At 42.3% G+C, this 17,911-nt stretch overlaps 1 protein-coding gene across 1 annotated transcript in view; it reads left to right on the top strand.

Annotated features, from left to right (window-relative positions):
• The window catches only part of LOC132834281 (dynein axonemal heavy chain 8-like), a 1,170,382-nt gene that overhangs the window by 811,787 nt on the left and 340,684 nt on the right, over nucleotides 1-17,911 (top strand). The gene's annotated exons all lie outside the window — the stretch shown is intronic.

Raw genomic sequence — 17,911 nt, forward strand, 5'->3', positions numbered from 1 at the left:
ATATGAATAGGAAGGGTTTGGAGGGATGTGGGCCGGGTGCTGGCAGGCGGGACTAGATTGGGTTGAGATATTTGGTTGGCATGGACGAGTTGGACAAAAAGGTCTGTTACCATGCTGTACATCTCTGTGACTATGACTCTGAAGCAAAACTATTCCCATTTATTAAGTTACATTAAAATGCGGAGGTCCGATTTAGGGGTAGAATAAAATCATAGAACGATAGAATGGTTACTGCATAAGAAGATGCCATTTGTCCAGTCATACCCAATGCAGCTTTTGGCAAGTTCCAATCCCCCATGTTTAGGTGTAGCCTTGAAAATATTTTATCTTCAGATAATTATCCACTACTCTATTGAAACCATGATTGTGTCTTCCCCCACAATGTCAGGCATTGTGTTCTAAAACCTAACCACTTCTGGCTTGAAACTTGATTTTCCCGTGTTGCATCAATTTTCAGATTTCATCTGAAATCAATGTCCTCTGGCTCACATTCCAAATGCCAAAGGACATTGTCTATCCTGATTTTCTCTGTCCAGCCTCTCAAACAGTTGAAGGACTGTAATAAATTGCCTCTCAACTTCCTTCCTAAAAAGAGCAACACCAGCATGTCTAACCACTCTGATCCCTGGAATGATACTAAAAAATATCTTTTCAGAATTCTCTCTTATCCCTTGGTATAATTTCTGAAATGCCGTGGCCAGAACTGTGCACAATATTATAAATGGAGCCATAGTCGTGTTTGAGAAAGAATCAACATAATTTCCATTGCTGCTGTTTATGATGTGGAGGTGGCACTGTTGGACTGGGTTGTACAAAATTAAAAATCACATTAGGTTTTAGTCCAACGCGTTTACTTGAAAGTACAAGCTTTCAGAGTGCTGCTCCTTTATCAGATAGCTAGTAGGGCAGTACATAGGACACAGATTTATAAGTAAAAGACCAAAGTGTCATACAACTGATACGATGTATTAGACAAACCTAGATGGCTGTTAAATCTTCCATCATTGAGAATCGGGATGCACGTTTCAGTTGATTAACATGTAAATCCAAGAACACTTCAGCGGTCAAAGACATTCAGCCTTGGATCTTTAGGCGACTGTCCTCCAAGGCGGACGTCGGGATACACAATAACGCAGAGTTGCAGAGCAGAGGCTGATTACCGAATTTGGTACCCATGAGGATGACCTCAACTGGGATCTGGGATTCATGTCACACTACAGGTACACACACACACACACACCCATGGGGTTAATTTGCAGATGCATTCTATTTTGTTCAAAAAGTACACAATCTGTAGGCATGTGACATTTCATAAATTCCTACTTTGGAAATAAAGTCCATCTCACTCCAAATGGGATAGAGACACACTCTAACCTCAAACCTTGAATGCCTTGTCTGTGCTAAGATGTTACCTATTTTATACTGATAAAACTTTAGGTTATCGCTGGGCAGTGACTTGAAAGAAGTTCTGTGATGTATATATTAATTAATCAAAACGGCAAACCCCATTTTAAATGATTAAAGACTTAATAGCCATCTAGGTTTGCCTACTACATCACATCAGTTGTATGATACTTTGATCTTTTATTTATTTATGCATCCTCAAAGTTTGTGAGAAGATTTGTAGCTCGGGTGCTCGTGTTGTGGTTCTGTTCGCCGAGCTGGGAGTTTTTGTTGCAAACGTTTCGTCCCCTTTCTAGGTGACATCTTCAGTGCTTGGGAGCCTCCTGTGAATCGCTTCTGTGCTGATTCCTCCAGCATTTAAACTGGTTTGAAACTGCCGCTTCCGGTTGTCAGTTGCTGTCCGCTGCAGTGGTCGGTATATAGGGTCTAGTTCGATGTGTCTTTGATAGAATTCGTGGATGAGTGCCATGCCTCTAGGAATTCCCTGGCTGTTCTCTGTTTGGCCTGCCCTATAATAGTGGTGTTGTCCCAATTGAATTCGTGTTGTTTGTCATCTGAGTGTATGGCTACTAGGGATAGCTGGTCGTGTCGTTTCGTGGTTATTTGGTGTTCGTGAATGCGGGTTGTTAGCTGTCTTCCTGTTTATCCTATGTAGTGTTTTGTGCAGTCCTTGCGTGGGATTTTGTACACTACGTTGGTTTTGCTCCTGCTGGGTATCGGGTCCTTTGTCCTGGTGAGTTGTTGTCTGAGAGTGGCTGTTGGTTTGTGTGCTGTTATGAGTCCTAGTGGTCGCAGCAGTCTGGCTGTCAGTTCAGAAATGCTCCTGATGTATGGGAGTGTGGCCAGTCCTTTGGGTTGTGGCATGTCCTCATTTCGTTGTCTTTCCCTAAGGCATCTGGTGATGAAATTGCGCGGGTATCCGTTTTTGGTGAATACCTTGGGTAGGTGTTCTTCTTCCTCTTTTTGTAGTTCAGGTGTGCTGCAGTGTGTTGTGGCCCTTTTGAATAATGTCCTGATGCAACTTCGTTTGTGTGTGTTGGGGTGGTTGCATTCATAGTTCAGGACTTGGTCTGTGTGTGTGGCTTTTCTGTATACCTTCATGGTGAATTCTCCGTTCGGTGTTCTTTGTACCATCACGTCCAGGAATGGGAGCTGGTTGTCCTTTTCCTCCTCTCTCGTGAACAGAATTCCTGTGAGTGTGGCGTTGATGATCTGGTGTGTGTTCTCTATTTCTGTGTTTTTAATGATTACAAAGGTGTCGTGCACGTATCTGACCCAGAGTTTGGGTTGTAATTGCGTTAACACTGTTTTTCCTAACCTTTGCATTACTGCTTCTGCTATGAGTCCGGAGATCGATGAGCCCATGGGTGTTCCGTTGATTTGTTCATATATCTGGTTGTTGAATGTGAAGTGTGTTGTGAGGCACAGGTCCAGTAGTTTAAGTATGCCGTCTTTGTTAATAGGTTCAGCATCCTGTTGTCTGTTATGTATGTCCAGCAGGTTGGATATTGTTTCTCTGGCTAGGGTTTTGTCAATAGAAGTGAACAGTGCCATTACATGAATGTTTCTTCCTTGTCTATATGTATATTTCTGATGATGTCCAATAATTCTTGTGTTGACTGTATAGAGTGTCTGGATCCGCTGATCAGGTGTTTCAGTTTCTGTTGTAGCTCTTTAGCCAATTTGTGTGATGGTGTTCCTGGTAGTGATACTATGGGTCTGAGTGGGATGTCTGGTTTGTGTACTTTAGGTAGTCCATAGAATCTGGGGGTGTTGTTGCTTTCAGGTTTCATTCTTTGTAGGTCAGACTTGGTTATCTGTCTGTTTTTTTGTAGGTTCCTCAGTGTGTTGTTTATCCTAATGGTGAGCTGTGGAGTGGGGTCAAACACCCTCTTTTGGTAGGTGTCAGTGTCTGCAAGTAGTTGTTCTGCTTTATTAATGTAATCTGACTTATCCAGTATCACAGTCATTCTGCCTTTGTCTGCTGGTAGTATGATTATGGTCTTGTCATTTCTTAGTGATTTTAGTGCTTCTTTCTCCTTGGTGTTGAGGTTGTGTGTTTGTCTTTTCCTTGTTATCACAGGTACGATACTTTGTCTCACTGTTTGTTGCGTCTCTTCTGTCAATCCATTGTTCCTGAGTGTGCATTCTAGTGCTGCTAGGAAGTCTGCTGTCTTGGCGTCCCTGTGGTTGTAGTTAAGTCCCTTGACCAGTATTGTTCTTTCCGTGTCTGTGAGCTGTCTGTGGGAAAGGTTTTTAACCTAGGTGTGTGTTGTGGTGTCCTTTTCGTTGTGTGTTAGTTTGGCCATTTTTTCTTTTAGTGCCATTTTTTTGCAATGTGTGGTCCTATTCTGTACTGTGGTGACAGCCTGTTCTATGGTCCGGGTCCATTCCTGATTGGTAGTTTTTAAAATTAACGATTTTTGGCTCGCGATTTCTTGTCTGTATTTGTGGAGTGTGTTGTGAGCATCTGTAACCATTACCTGGGTCATCCTGAGTCCGTTCTGTCTGGCTGTGTCCCTGGCTTGTGGATTGTTGACTGGTGGTCTGTCTCTGACACATTGTGGAAGGATTCGATTCTTCTGGCATTCATGCAGGAATCGGAGTTGTTCATATGTGGCGCTAAGGCGGTTAGCGCAGGTGAAAGCAACCACCCCAACACACACAAACGAAGTTGCATCAGGACATTATTCAAAAGGGCCACAACACACTGCAGCACACCTGAACTACAAAAAGAGGAAGAAGAACACCTACCCAAGGTATTCACCAAAAACGGATACCCGCGCAATTTCATCACCAGATGCCTTAGGGAAAGACAACGAAATGAGGACATGCCACAACCCAAAGGACTGGCCACACTCCCATACATCAGGAGCATTTCTGAACTGACAGCCAGACTGCTGCGACCACTAGGACTCATAACAGCACACAAACCAACAGCCACTCTCAGACAACAACTCACCAGGGCAAAGGACCTGATACTCAGCAGGAGCAAAACCAACGTAGTGTACAAAATCCCACGCAAAGACTGCACAAAACACTACATAGGATAAACAGGAAGACAGCTAACAACCCGCATCCATGTACACCAACTAGCCACGAAACGACACGACCAGCTATCCCTAGTAGCCATACACTCAGATGACAAACAACACGAATTTGATTGGGACAACACCACTATTATAGGGCAGGCCAAACAGAGAACAGCCAGGGAATTGCTAGAGGCATGGCACTCATCCACAAATTCTATCAACAGACACATCGACCTAGACCCTATATATCGACCACTGCAGCGGACAGCAACTGACAACCGGAAGCGGCAGATTCAAACCAGTATAAATGCCGGAGGAATCAGCACAGAAGCACTTCACAGGAGGCTCCCAAGCACTGAAGATGTCACCTAGAAAGGGGACGAAACGCTTGCAACAAAAACTCCCAGCTCGGCGAACAGAACCACAACATTTATGCATCCTATGATCCTGACCTGCTAGCTTCGTGATGAATTGGATTGAATTGAGTTGAGGGGGAGGGTGCATGGTGGCTCAGTGGCTTCACAGCACAGGGTCCCAGGTTCAATTCCAGCCTTGGGTGACTGTCTGTGTGGAGTTTGCACATTCTCCCTGTGCCTGCGTGGGTTTCCTCCAGGTGCTTGGTTTCCTCCTACAGTCCAAAGATGTGCAGGTCAGGTGAATTGACTATGCTAAATTGTCCATAGAGTTCAGTGCATCATTCAAAAGGAATGGGTCTGGGTGGGTTACTCTTCAGAGGGCCAGTGTGGACTTGTTGGGCCAAAGAGTCTGTTTCCACACTGTTGGGAATCTAATCTAAAAAATTGAATTGAATTGAACTTGATGTTATGTGTACCGACGCACAATGAAAAGCTTTGTCTTGCGAGCAATACAGGGTAAGTAATTAAGTAGCATAGATAAATAAATGATAGGTAAACACCGGCAAAAACACAAGTACAGGTATGTTAAGAGTTTGTGAGTCCATTCAGTATTCTGACAACAGTCGGGTATAAACTTTTGAAAACGGCTGGTTTATGTGTTCAGGCTTCTGTATCTTCTCCCTGCTCAAAGGTGCAGTGCTGTGAAAGCTTGTACTTAAAAATAAACCTGTTGGATTGTAACCTGGTATTAGGTGATTTTTAACTCTGTCTATAAGGTATTGTAACCTGTATGTCTTATTAATAATTTATTTAACCTGCACCACTGTTTCCAATAATTTCAGCACACATAGTCCTGTGCATAGTCCTGTGTCACCATGGATTTACGAAAGTTAAGTCATATTTGACAATCCAGCTGTAGTTTTTGACATTATTTGTAACATTGTTAAAGTAATGTTGTATATTTGGATTATCAGAAAGTTTTTATTAAGATCTCATGCACAAATTTAATACACAAACATAAATTGCATAGGATTGAATACCACTGTGGATTGAAAATTGGTTATCAGGAATAAGCAGATCATTTTGAAGATTACAGACTGTTATGTTGTACACAATCTATATACTTGTAAAGGAGATAAATTAAAGCCCCTCAAAAGGATTATCCCAAGGGTAGAAGAACATGGCAAGAGGGGCTGAGAGCTATGTCCCAGTAGCCTTCCCTCATCTCACAGTGAAGCGCGATACTAAGCCTAGGAATCTGAAAAGGATGGTGAAGGTTTTACAATCAGAGGTTGATTACTTAAAAAGAAAGGAACTCCCACTAAGACAATGGAAAGAAAATCAATAGATATGTTTCATGATATAAAACCCTTTACAGTAACAACGAACTGAAATCAACACAATTCAAACAGTAATTAACAAGAAGAGGGTACTTGGGGTAAAAGGTACATTTTTTCTTTGAAAGTCAATGCAACAAAGGTATGCTTTATATTGTTACAAGCAATGGAATTGTTCTGAGGACAAAGTAGAACCACATGTAATCAGATGTAAGCTTTGCAGTTCTGTCACATCCAATCATGAATGGTGGTGACAATTTAAAAACTAACAGGAGAACAAACCTGCTCTACTATCATGGTCCTCATCAACGTTAAGCCAGAATTATCAAATGGTTGATTTTGAATTATCTAGTAATAATAGAATCAGGAAATTCCCCACCATTTGGTTAAAGATTTTAGTTAAATATATCTGATAGACCAGAGGGCCTCATGGATGCCCAGTTTAGAGATCTTAGATCTGCTCAAGTCTGTCACATGACACAATGGATAATCCTCAATGTAAAGAAGACTCTTTGTCTCTATGATGACTGTGAGGTGGTCTCTCCTACCAACACAGTCATTTGTAGATAGATCTGTGGTGTATTGGTGAGAGCACGGTAAAATCAACATTTCCTCCTGTTGGCTCCCTCACCACCTGTTGGAGACCCAACCCAGCAGTAATGTCTTATAGAACTTGACCAGCTCAGTCAGTAATGACCTAGCTACAGATCCACTTCAGTTATCGTCAGTGATTCCCCCAAATCATGTTCAATGTGGAGGAGTACTGATTCATCAATGAAGGAAACACAACACATTGTAATCAGAGGAGGTTTCCTTGCCCTTGTTGTTTCAGAGATCATAAAATTTCGAAGGGTTCAGACTTAATTTTGGGGGCAGCTCCCTGCTGACTGAACACAACTAAATGAGATACTGCAGAACACTATAGTTCTTGACTCAATGATAGTGAAAGAACAGTGATATATTTTTAAACTGGGGTGATGAGTGAGTTGAAGGGGACCTTGCAGGTGGTGGTGTTTCAATGTACGTGCTGCTCTTATCCTTCAAGATGGTAGTGGTTGTGAGTTTGAGGGGTGCTGTCTAATGACCTTTGGTGAGACTGCAGCGCACCCTGCAAATGGTACACGCTTCTATTATTGAGCATCGGTGGTCAAGAGAGCGGATGTTTGTGAATATGGTAACAAGCGGGCTATTTTGTACCTTGCATGTTGTTGGCAAGCAGGGAGCACTCTGTCAAATCCCTGATTTATGCTTTGTAGATAGTGGACAGGCTTTACATTATCAGAAAGTCAGTTACTCACTGCAGTATTCCTAACCTCTGATCTGCTCTTGGAGCTACTGTATTTGTTTGGCTAGCCTGATCAATGGTAACTCCCTAGGACAGGGGTGGGGAACCTGTGGCCTTAAGGCTACATATGGCCTTCTAGGCCATTGTGTGTGGCCTTTTGAATGAATCCAAATTTTGTAGAACAAATCTTTTATTTTTTTATTAATATGTTTTTGTCATCCTTTATTATTTTTATTTTAATCTTAAAATGAATGTATTTAAAATACCAGAGAGTAAAAGAAAATTCAACAAAATAATCCTCACAGACTGACCGCCACAATTTAAAAAATGTAAATTTTGAAGAATATCTAAAAGTTTCTTGGATGCGGCCTTATTAGATTACAACTGACATAATGTGGCCTTCCAACATGAAAAGGTTCCCCACCTCTGCCCTAGGGTATTGATAGTGGGAGATTCAGTGATGGTAACACCATTGAATGTCAAAGGGGTGATAGTTAAGTTGTCGCTTATTGCAGATTGTTATTTCCAGGCTTTTGTGTGACACAAATGTTGCTTACCTCTCTTCAGCCCAAATCTGAATATTGAGCAAGTCTTGCTACACTTGAATATGGACAGCATTAGTACCTGAGGAATCGCAAATGGTGCTGAGCATTATGCCAACATCGTTGAACATTGCAATTTTGAACCTTTTGATGTAGGGTAGATCATTGATGAAGTTGGTTGGGCCTAAGGCAGTACCCTGAGGAACTCCTGCAGAGATATCCTGGAGCTGGGATGACAGATCTCCAATAACCATGACCATCTTCCAATGCATTAGGTACAACCTAACCAAAGAAGAGATATTCCCCTGATTCCCATTGACTCCAGTTTTATCAGAATCCTTGATGCTACACTTGGTCAAAGCCCCTTGAAGTCAAAAGCTGTCACATTTGGAATTCAGCACCTTTGTCCGTGTTTAAACCAAGTTGTAATGAAGTCAGGAGCCCTGGCAGAACCCAAACTGGGTGTCACTGAGTAGGTTATTACTGAGCAAGTGCTGCTAGATAGCACTGTTGATTCTTTAACATAACTGATGAATCACAAAATGAGTAAGCAGGTACAGCAAGCAATTATAGCAAGTATGTGGAAGGCAAATGGAATGTTGCTGTTTAATGCTGGTGGAATGAAATATAAAACATAGAGGTTTTTATAAAGCTTTATGAAATGTTGATAAGAGATCATCTAGAATACAGCTTTTGTCTCTGTATTTAAGAAGTATTTCAGACTATGTTCATGTGACTGGGATGGTGTATTAACTCATGAGGAAGCATTTAATAGGTTGAATTGACATTGAGATTTAGAACAAGAGTTTTTTTTCTTTTAAGAGTTGTGAGTCTCCAGAATTCTCTTCTTGAGAAACAGTAGAGGTAGGATCACTTTATGCTGTTAATGCAGTGGGAGATGGATTCATGCTGAACAAAGGTTATTTGGGGCTAGGTGGGAATGTGACGTTGAGACCATAATCATATCAGCTATGATCCTATTGAAGGATGATGCAAGATAAAGAGAGAGGAGGGCCAACAGATACTCACAATTTGCATGTATGTCTCAAAAAGCCAATGAACTGTAGATGCTGGAAATCTGAAACAAAATCAGAAATTGCCATAAAAACTCATCAGATCTGACAGCATCAGTGGAGAGAAGTCAGTGTTTCGGGTCAAGTGACCCTTTTTCAGAACTCCTTTCTGTCCACCAATTCTGCCAGACCTTCTGAGTTTATCCTGCAGTTTATGATTTTGTATATATGCCTGTTCATGTCACCCCTTTTTACCCAGTTTTACGGCTCGCATATTGCAAGATCAGGGAAAATTAATCCATTTATTCAGAATGAGCTCAGTATATTAATTGTAGCATCAAGCTCGGTATTGAAGAATAACCAGTACCAATAGACAACCATTTGCCATCAATGCTTAAAATAAAACAACAAGACTGCATGAAATAATTTCACAGAGGCTTGTTTACCCTGACTATATTTTTATTCCATGCATAGCATTTGTGAGAAACTGTTTGCCATTTTCCTATCTTAATTGTGAATCATTATTATGTGGAATTGGGGTTTTTGAAGTTTAAGTTGCATAGTAGTAGATTAAAAATATTTTCATTTCTCTGCATTTCAATAAAGATGTGTGCTATAAGAAATTGAGTTATTTTCTGTTAATGACAAAACCTGCTGTGAATTCTTATAAAAACATGGAAACATTGCATCAGTATTTACTGTAGAAAAGGATATGGAAGATGTAGACTGTAGGGAAATAGATGGTGACATCTTGCAAAATGTTCAGACTATAAAGGAGGAAGTGCTCGATGTCTTAAAATGAGTAAAGGTGGATAAATCCCCAGGACCTGATCAGGTGTACCTTAGAACTCTGTGGGAAACAAGAGAAGTGATTGCTGGGACTTTTGCTGAGATATTTGTATCATCAATAGTCACAGGGGAGGTGCCGGATGACTGGAGGTTGGCTAACGTGGTGCCACTGGTTAAGAAGGGTGGTAAGGACAAGCAAGGGAACTAAAGACCGGTGAGTTTGACGTCAGTGGTGGGCTAGTTGTTGGAGGGAATCCTGAGGGACAGGATGTAAATGTATTTGGAAAGGCAAGGACTGATTAGGGATAATCCACATGGCTTTGTGGGAAACCATGTCTCACAAACTTGATTGAGTTTTTTGAAGAAGTAACAAAGAGGATTGATGAGGGCAGAGCGGTAGATGTGATCTATATGGACTTCAGTAAGATGTTCGACAATGTTCCCCATGGGAGATTGATTAGCAAGGTTAGATCTCACTGAATACAGGGAGAACTAGCCATTTGGATACAGAACTGGCTCAAAGGTAGAAGATAGAGGGTGGTGGTGGAGGGTTGTTTTTTCAGATTGGAGGTCTGTGACCAGTGGAGTGCCACAAGGATCATACTTTTTGTCATATATGTAAATTATTTGGATGTGAGCATAAGTGATATTGTTAGTAAGTTTGCAGATGACACCAAAATTGGAGGTGGAGTGGACAGCGAAGAGGGTAACCTCAGATTACAACAGGATCTTGACCTGATGAGCTGAAAAGAACCAGAAATGACATCACCAAAGGAAATGGCATCACTAACCCAGAGAAACCCAAACATTTACATCAAAACCAGGAATCATCAGCAATGCTTTGTCCTTAGGCTCACTGAAGATGTTCCCTAGTATGGTGATGAAACATCTGAACATGAACCTTCCAGCTCAGCGAGCAAACCTACATTAGAACCTCAACCTGAGCTACAAACCTTCTCAAAATTTGCTCAGGAAGACTGTATTGGCCCTGGAGCCAGAGGAGATTCACGAGAATGATCCCAGGAATGAAAGGCTTAACATATGAGGAACGTTTGAGGACTCTGAGATTATACTCAATGGAGTTTAGAAGGATTAAGGGGGAATCTGATTGAAACTTGCAGAATGGTCTGGACAAAGTGGACTTTGGGAAGATGTTTCCACTGGCAAGAGAGACAAAGACCCAAGGGTGCAGTCTTAGAATAAAGGGAAGGCCCTTTTGAATGGAGATAAGGAGAAACTTCATTAGCCAGAGAGTGGTGCATCTGTGGAATCCATTGCCACAGAAGTCTGTGGAGGCCACATCATTGAGTATATCTAAAACAGAGATAGATAGACTCTTGATTGCCCAGGGGATCAAAGATTACGGGGAGAAAGCAAGAAAGTAGAGTTGAGGAACTTATCAGTCATGATTGAATGGCTGAGCAGGCTTGATCGGCTAAATGGCCTAATTTCTGCTCCTGTGTCTTATGGTCTTCTGGTCTTATATTTTTCTATCAATTGAACAGAAGATGAAGCTTTATTAGAGTAATTTCTTTTATTCAATTTGTAATCAACAATGGTGCCGGATTATGGCAACAAAACACTTTTCACTGTATTTTCCCAAATACATTTTAGAATAGAATCATTCATTCAAATATTGATATATTTTACACAGTCCACATTACTGAACAGCAAGTGTTGGAGGTCTTAAAAGAAACATAAAGCTGGATGAATTTCTGAGACCTAATCAAGTGTATCCCAGGACATTGTGGGAAGTTAGAGAAGTAATTGCTGGGCCCCAGCTGAGATATTTGTATCATCTACAGCGATAGTGGATGATGGCAAATGTTGTGCCTTTATTTTGTAAAGGCTGTTAGGAGTAGCCTGGGAATTATAGACTTATGAGTCTGACATCAGCAGTGGGTAAGTTGTTGGAGGGGATTCTGAGTAATAGAATATACGTGTATTTGGAGAGACAAGACCTGATTAGGGATAGTCAGCATGGCTTTTTATGTAAGAAATCATGTGTCACAAACTTGATTGAGGACATAGGTAAAAACCTTGATGAGGGCAGAGTGGTAGATGTTGTCTACATTGACATTAGTAAAGATTTAGACAAAGTTCCATATGGTAGACTAATCAGTAAAGTTAGATCACTTGGGATTCAGAGAGAGCTTGCCAATTGAATATAAAATTGTCTTGACAGTAAAAGACATAGGGTGGTAATGGAGGGTTGAGTTTAGGACTGCAGCCTTGTGACTACTGGTGTTCTGCAGGGATTGGTGTTGAGTCCACTTTTGTTTGTAATTGTGATTTGGATGAGAATTTAGGAGCATGGTTTAGTAGGTTTGTGGATGGCACCAAAATTGGTGTAGTCAACAGTAAAGAACGTTATCTAAGAATACAAAGGAATCTCGATCAATTGGACGAATGGGCTGAGGAGTGGTAGATGGACTTTAATTTAGACAAAAATGAGGTATTGCATTTTGGTAAAGTGAACAAGGGTGGAACATATACTGATAATGGTAGGGCCTTGGGAAGCATTGTTGTACAGAGAGACCACGGTGTTCAGGTACATATTTCTTTGAAAGTTGCATCATAGGTAGACAGGGTGGTTAAGAAGGGAGAAATCATGCTTGCCTTCATTGCTCAGACCATTGAATATAGGTGCCGGAACATCATGTTGAGGCCAGATTTTGGAGTACAGTGTACAGTCCTGATGAAAGGTTCCTGCCCAAAACGTCAATTTTTCTGGTCCTTGGATGCTGCCTGACCTGCTGTGCTATTCCAGCACCACTCTAATCTTGACTCTGATCTTCAGCATCTGTAGTCCTCACTTACGCCCTGTACAGTTCTGATCACCCAGTTGTGGGAAGGATATTATTAAATTGGAAAGGGTTCAGAAAGAACTTACCAGGACATTGCTGGAACTGGAAGGTTTGAGTTATAAGGAGAGGCTAGATTGGTGGAACTTCTTTCACAGGAGTGAAGGTGGTAAAGGGGTTACCTTACAGAGGTTTATGAAATCATGAGGGGCATAGATGAGGTGAATACCAAAGGTCTTTTCCTTGGGTGGGTAACTTCAAAGACATGTGGATAGGATAGGTTTAGAGGAATATGGGCCAAACCCAGGTAAATGGGACTAGTTTGGTTTGGGAACCTCTTTGGCATGGACAGGTTGGACCAAAAGGTCTGCTTCCATGCTTTCATACTTTATGACTCTAAAAGAAAGAGAATTAATGAACTTTTCAGGAGAGCTGAAAGGAGAAGAAAATGGAAAAAGAAGAGAGAGATTTGGAATCCAAAAGTGATGCAGTTTCAAAAAAGGGAGGTCATATGTTGACAAAGGCTTTCATGATGAAAGCACTCACCATCACCTAAACTCCAGTCGATAAGTTTAAAATTTTCCATTATTTGAAGAAAAGACTGTGGAGATTTTTTTTATATGTTAGTTAAGCAATATTACGAGCCTAAGCCTCTAATTCTGAGCTGGTTTCAGTTTTATTTGGCAATTTGAGAACCAGGAAAATCCATATCAGGATTTTTCACTCAGTTAAGATGACTGGCAAAGGCATGTGACTTTGATTTAACCCTTAATGAGATACCGAGAGACCGTTTGGTATGTGGGATTAATGATATAACCATGCAAAAGTGCCTACTAGCTGAAGCTCAATTGGACTTCAAACAGACACTGCAACTGGCTTTATTATTAGAAAATGCGGCAAGTGGAGCATGTGGGTTGCAGGGTATTCTAATAGAAGTGGACACAGTAGCCAGTCTGACTGAGCTTGGGGAGCACCACTCCAGCGAAGAGAATTGCTTAGCCTCACTCAGGGCATATCCTCAACAGAGGGACTGCAGGTCAACCCACAACAAAACCTCAAAACAAAGCCAAGCCTCGGATAAACTGCTAAAATTTTGTTTAGATCAGGGCTGGCAAACCATTGTAGTTGCTGCTGGTATGCGGACTCGGGACAGCTAAAGAGTCTCACTAGACCTAAACTGAATAAAACAATTCAGAGTCCAGTATCCAGGAGAGTGCACAGACTGGAAAGCCCATTTACAACTGATTTGGAACAGTTAAGTTGCTTAGCAACATCTAAATCAGAACCAATCAAAATAAACAACTGGTTTTAAATAGTCACCCAGTTCTAATGGAGGTCAACAGTAACATGGCTGTTTTGATGATCGCAGAAGCAGTCTTTAGCAAATTCACCCTAGAGGCCATCACTTAAGTTTGCACTAAAGTCAGCGAGACTGCAAATGTATACTGGGGAACCTGTACACATTAAGGGTACAACTTCAATTCTGCTGTCTTGTGAGGAGCAGCTGGTTCAGTTACCACTGATTGCAGTAAAAGGCTCAGGTCCAAGCTTGATAGGGTTACTTGTTGAGAAAGATTCACCTTGATTGGTTCAACATTTTTTGATTAGAAAATGACTGGGGTAAGATATACATGCATTTGGAAAGATGGGATTTGATTAGGAATAGTCAGCATAGTTTTGTGCATGGGAGCTAATGCCTCACAAATTTGTTCGAGTTCTTTGATGAAGTGTCTGACAAGAGCAGGGTGACAGACATAGTCTACATGGATTTCAATAAGCCCTTTAATAAGGTTCCATATGGTAGGTTGCACTGGAAGGTTAGATTGCATGGAATCCAGGGGAAGCTGGCAAATTGGATACACAGTTGGCTTGATGGTAGGAAGCAGAGGGTAATAGTGGAAAGATGCTTGTCAGACTGGAGGCCTGTGACTAGTGGAGTACGTCAGGAGTCAGTGCTGGGCCCATTGCTGTTTGTTACCTATATCAGTGATTTAGATGAGAATGTACAAGGAGAAAGTGAGGACTGCAGATGCTGGAGATCAGAGCTGAAAATGTGTTGCTGGAAAAGCCCTGAAGAAGGGCTCATGCCTGAAACGTCGATTCTCCTGCTCTTTGGATGCTGCCTGACCTGCTGTGCTTTTCCAGCAACACATTTTCAGATGAGAATGTAGAAGGCATGATTAGTAAGTTTGCTGATGACACTAAAATAGGACAGTAAGGAAGATTATCAGAAATTACAGCAGGACCTTGATCAGATAGGGAAGTGGACCCAGAAATAGCAAATGGTGTTTAATATGGATAAGTGTGAGGACTTCCATTATGGAAAATCAAGTCAAGGTAGGAGTCTCATGGTGAATGTTAGGGCCTTAAGGTGAGTAGTGGAACAAAGGGACCTTGGAGTTCAGGTGCACGATTCTTTGAAAGTGAAGTCACAGGTAGACAGGGCAGTGAAGAAGGCACACTGGCCATCATCAGTCAGGGCATTGAGTATAGAAGTGGGGAAGTTATGTTGCAGTTATACAGGATGTTGGTGAGGCTGCAGTTGGAGTATTGTGTTCAGTTTTGGTCATCTTGCTATAGGAAGGATGTTATTAAACTAGAAAGAGTGCAGAAGAAATTTACAAGGATGTTGCCAGAACTCAATGGTCTGATTTACAGGGAGAGGTTGGACAAGGTAGGATTTGTTTTTGAGAACATAGGTGCCTGAGGGGGAATCTTATAGAAATGTATTAAGATCATGAGAGGCATGGATAAGGTGAATGCACTCAGTCTTTTTCCCAGCACTGGGGAATCAAGGAGAAGAGGACATTAGTTTAAAGTGAGAGTGGAAAGAATAAAAGGGAACCTGAGGGGAAACTTTTTAACACAGAAGGTGGTGTGCATATGGAATAAGTTGCCAGTAGATGTTGTTGAGGAGGGTACATTAACAATATTTAAAAAGCATTTGGACAAATACATGGATAGAAATGGTCCAGAAGGATATGGGCCAAGTGCAGGGAAATGGAGGTAGCATGGATGGACATTTTGGTCGGCATGGACAGGTTTGGGCCCAAGGGCCTGTCTCTATGCTGTAGGACTCTATGACTCTATGACTGCCTGAGTGAAGTCCTAATTAAATGCCTGGAAGTTTTTCAGAAAGGTCTAGGGGCTATCAAATGAGCCAAGGTCACTTTGCAAGTTGATCAGGAAGCAATTCCATGATTCTGCCAGGCCTGCCCAGTAGTATTTGGCTAACAGGCAAAAGTAGAGGCAGAAATCAGAAGGGTTAAAAGCAAAACATTTATCAAACCAGCACAGTTTATGGATTGGACAGCATCGATCAAACTGAGAAGCCTGATGAGTTGGTTCATCTTTGTGGGGATTTTACCAAACTGTGAACCCTTTTCACAGCTGGATAAAAACCCAATTTCTCACAAAGAGGATTTATATACAAGGTTGGCAGGGGCTGTCTTCGGTGAAGCTTGACATGAGACGTGTGTACCTGAAATTGTGGGTAGCTGAGGATCCCTAGATATATGCTACAATTAATAATCATAGGATTTGTACTAATATACGAGACTGCCATTTGGGGTATCACCAGCCTGTGCAATATTCCAGCGGATGATGGAGAACATTTTACAAGGTATACCCCAGGTTGCCATTTATCTAGTTGACATGCTAATAACAGGGAAGACTTAAAGGACTTGGACATAGTCCTTAGACATTTCTGGACTAGTGGTGCTGGAAGAGCACAGCAATTCAGGAAGGTGCCAGGATGGGAGGGTGGATTGTTGGGGGCGGGGGGGGGAGTGGACCTGACCAGGTAGTCGCAAAGGGAACGGTCTTTGCGGAAGGCGGAAAAGGGTGGGGAGGGAAATATATCACTGGTGAAGCGGTCCATTTGGAGGTGGCGGAAATGTTGGCGGATAATTTGGTTTATGCGAAGGTTGGTAGGGTGGAAGGTGAGCACCAGGGACGTTCTGTCCTTGTTACAGTTGGAGGGGTGGGGTCTGAGGGCGGAGGTGTGGGATGTGGACGAGATGCGTTGGAGGGCATCTTTAACCACGTGGGAAGCGAACTTGCGGTCTCTAAAGAAGGAGGCTATCTGGTGTGTTCTGTGATGGAACTGGTCCTCCTGGGAGCAGATACGGGGGAGGCAGAGGAATTGGGAATACAGGATGGCATTTTTGCAGGAGGTGGGGTAGGAAGAGGTGTAATCCAGGCAGTTGTGGGAGTTGGTGGGTTTGTAGAAAATGTCAGTGTCCATTATGTCGTCATTAATGGAGATGGAGAGGTCCAGGAAGGGGAGGGAGGTGTCAGAGATGGTTCAGGTAAATTTAAGTTCAGGGTGGAATGAGTTGGTGAAATTGATGAATTGCTCAACCTCCTCGCTTGAGCATGAGGTGGCGCCAATGCAGTCATCAATGTCGCGGAGGAAGAGGTGGGGAGTGGTGCCGGTGTAATTACGGAAGATTGACTGTTCTGCGTAGCCAACAAAGAGACAGGCATAGCTGGGGCCCATATGGGTGCCCATGGCTACCCCTTTGGTCTGGAGGAAGTGGGAGAAGTCGAAGATGGAATTGTTAAGGCTGAGGACCAGTTCGGCCAAACGAATGAGAGTATCGGTGGAAGGGTACTGTTGGGGATGTCGGGAGAGGAAGAAACAGAGGGCTTGGAGGCCCTGGTCATGGCGGATGGAAGTGTAGAAGAACTGGATATGCATGGTGAAGATGAGGCGTTGGGAGCCAGGGAAAAGGAAGTCTTACACCGGCACCACTAATCCAGAATCTGTTTTCCAGCATCTGCAGTCATTGTTTTTACCTTAGACATTTCTCCCAAGGAGGTGCACACCTAAAAGGTCAAAATATGTATTCCAGGCACCCCATGTGACTGACTTGGGCTACAGAGTCGACAAGTTACATCTGTTGTTGGAAGATAGAGTGAGGGCGATCAAAAGTGCCCTGGTTTGCACACCTGTACAAGACCTAAGGTCTTTCCTTGGGCTGATGCATTATCATGGAACATTCATACATAACCTGGCCTCCATTCTTGCACGTTATATCAACTCATAATAAAAGGGTCAGCCTGAAAATGGTCACGCGGCCAAACCATAGCTTTCAGGAAAGTGAAGAAACAGCTATCATCACCCATGGTGTTGGTGCACTATAAACCCAAGCAAAATCTGGTATTGGCATGTGATATCTCCCTGGAGAGCATTGGGATTGTTTAAGGTCATAAGTGGCCCGATGGCGAGGAATGTCCAAAAGTGTATTTCTCCAGGACTTTAGCTAGTACAAGTTATAAATATACCCAAATGGAGAAAAGAAGGTTGAGCAGCCATATTTGGAGTCAGGAAGTTCCACCAATACC

The sequence above is a fragment of the Hemiscyllium ocellatum genome, chromosome 3, assembly GCF_020745735.1.
Source record: "Hemiscyllium ocellatum isolate sHemOce1 chromosome 3, sHemOce1.pat.X.cur, whole genome shotgun sequence".
NCBI classification, from domain to species: Eukaryota; Metazoa; Chordata; class Chondrichthyes; order Orectolobiformes; family Hemiscylliidae; genus Hemiscyllium; species Hemiscyllium ocellatum.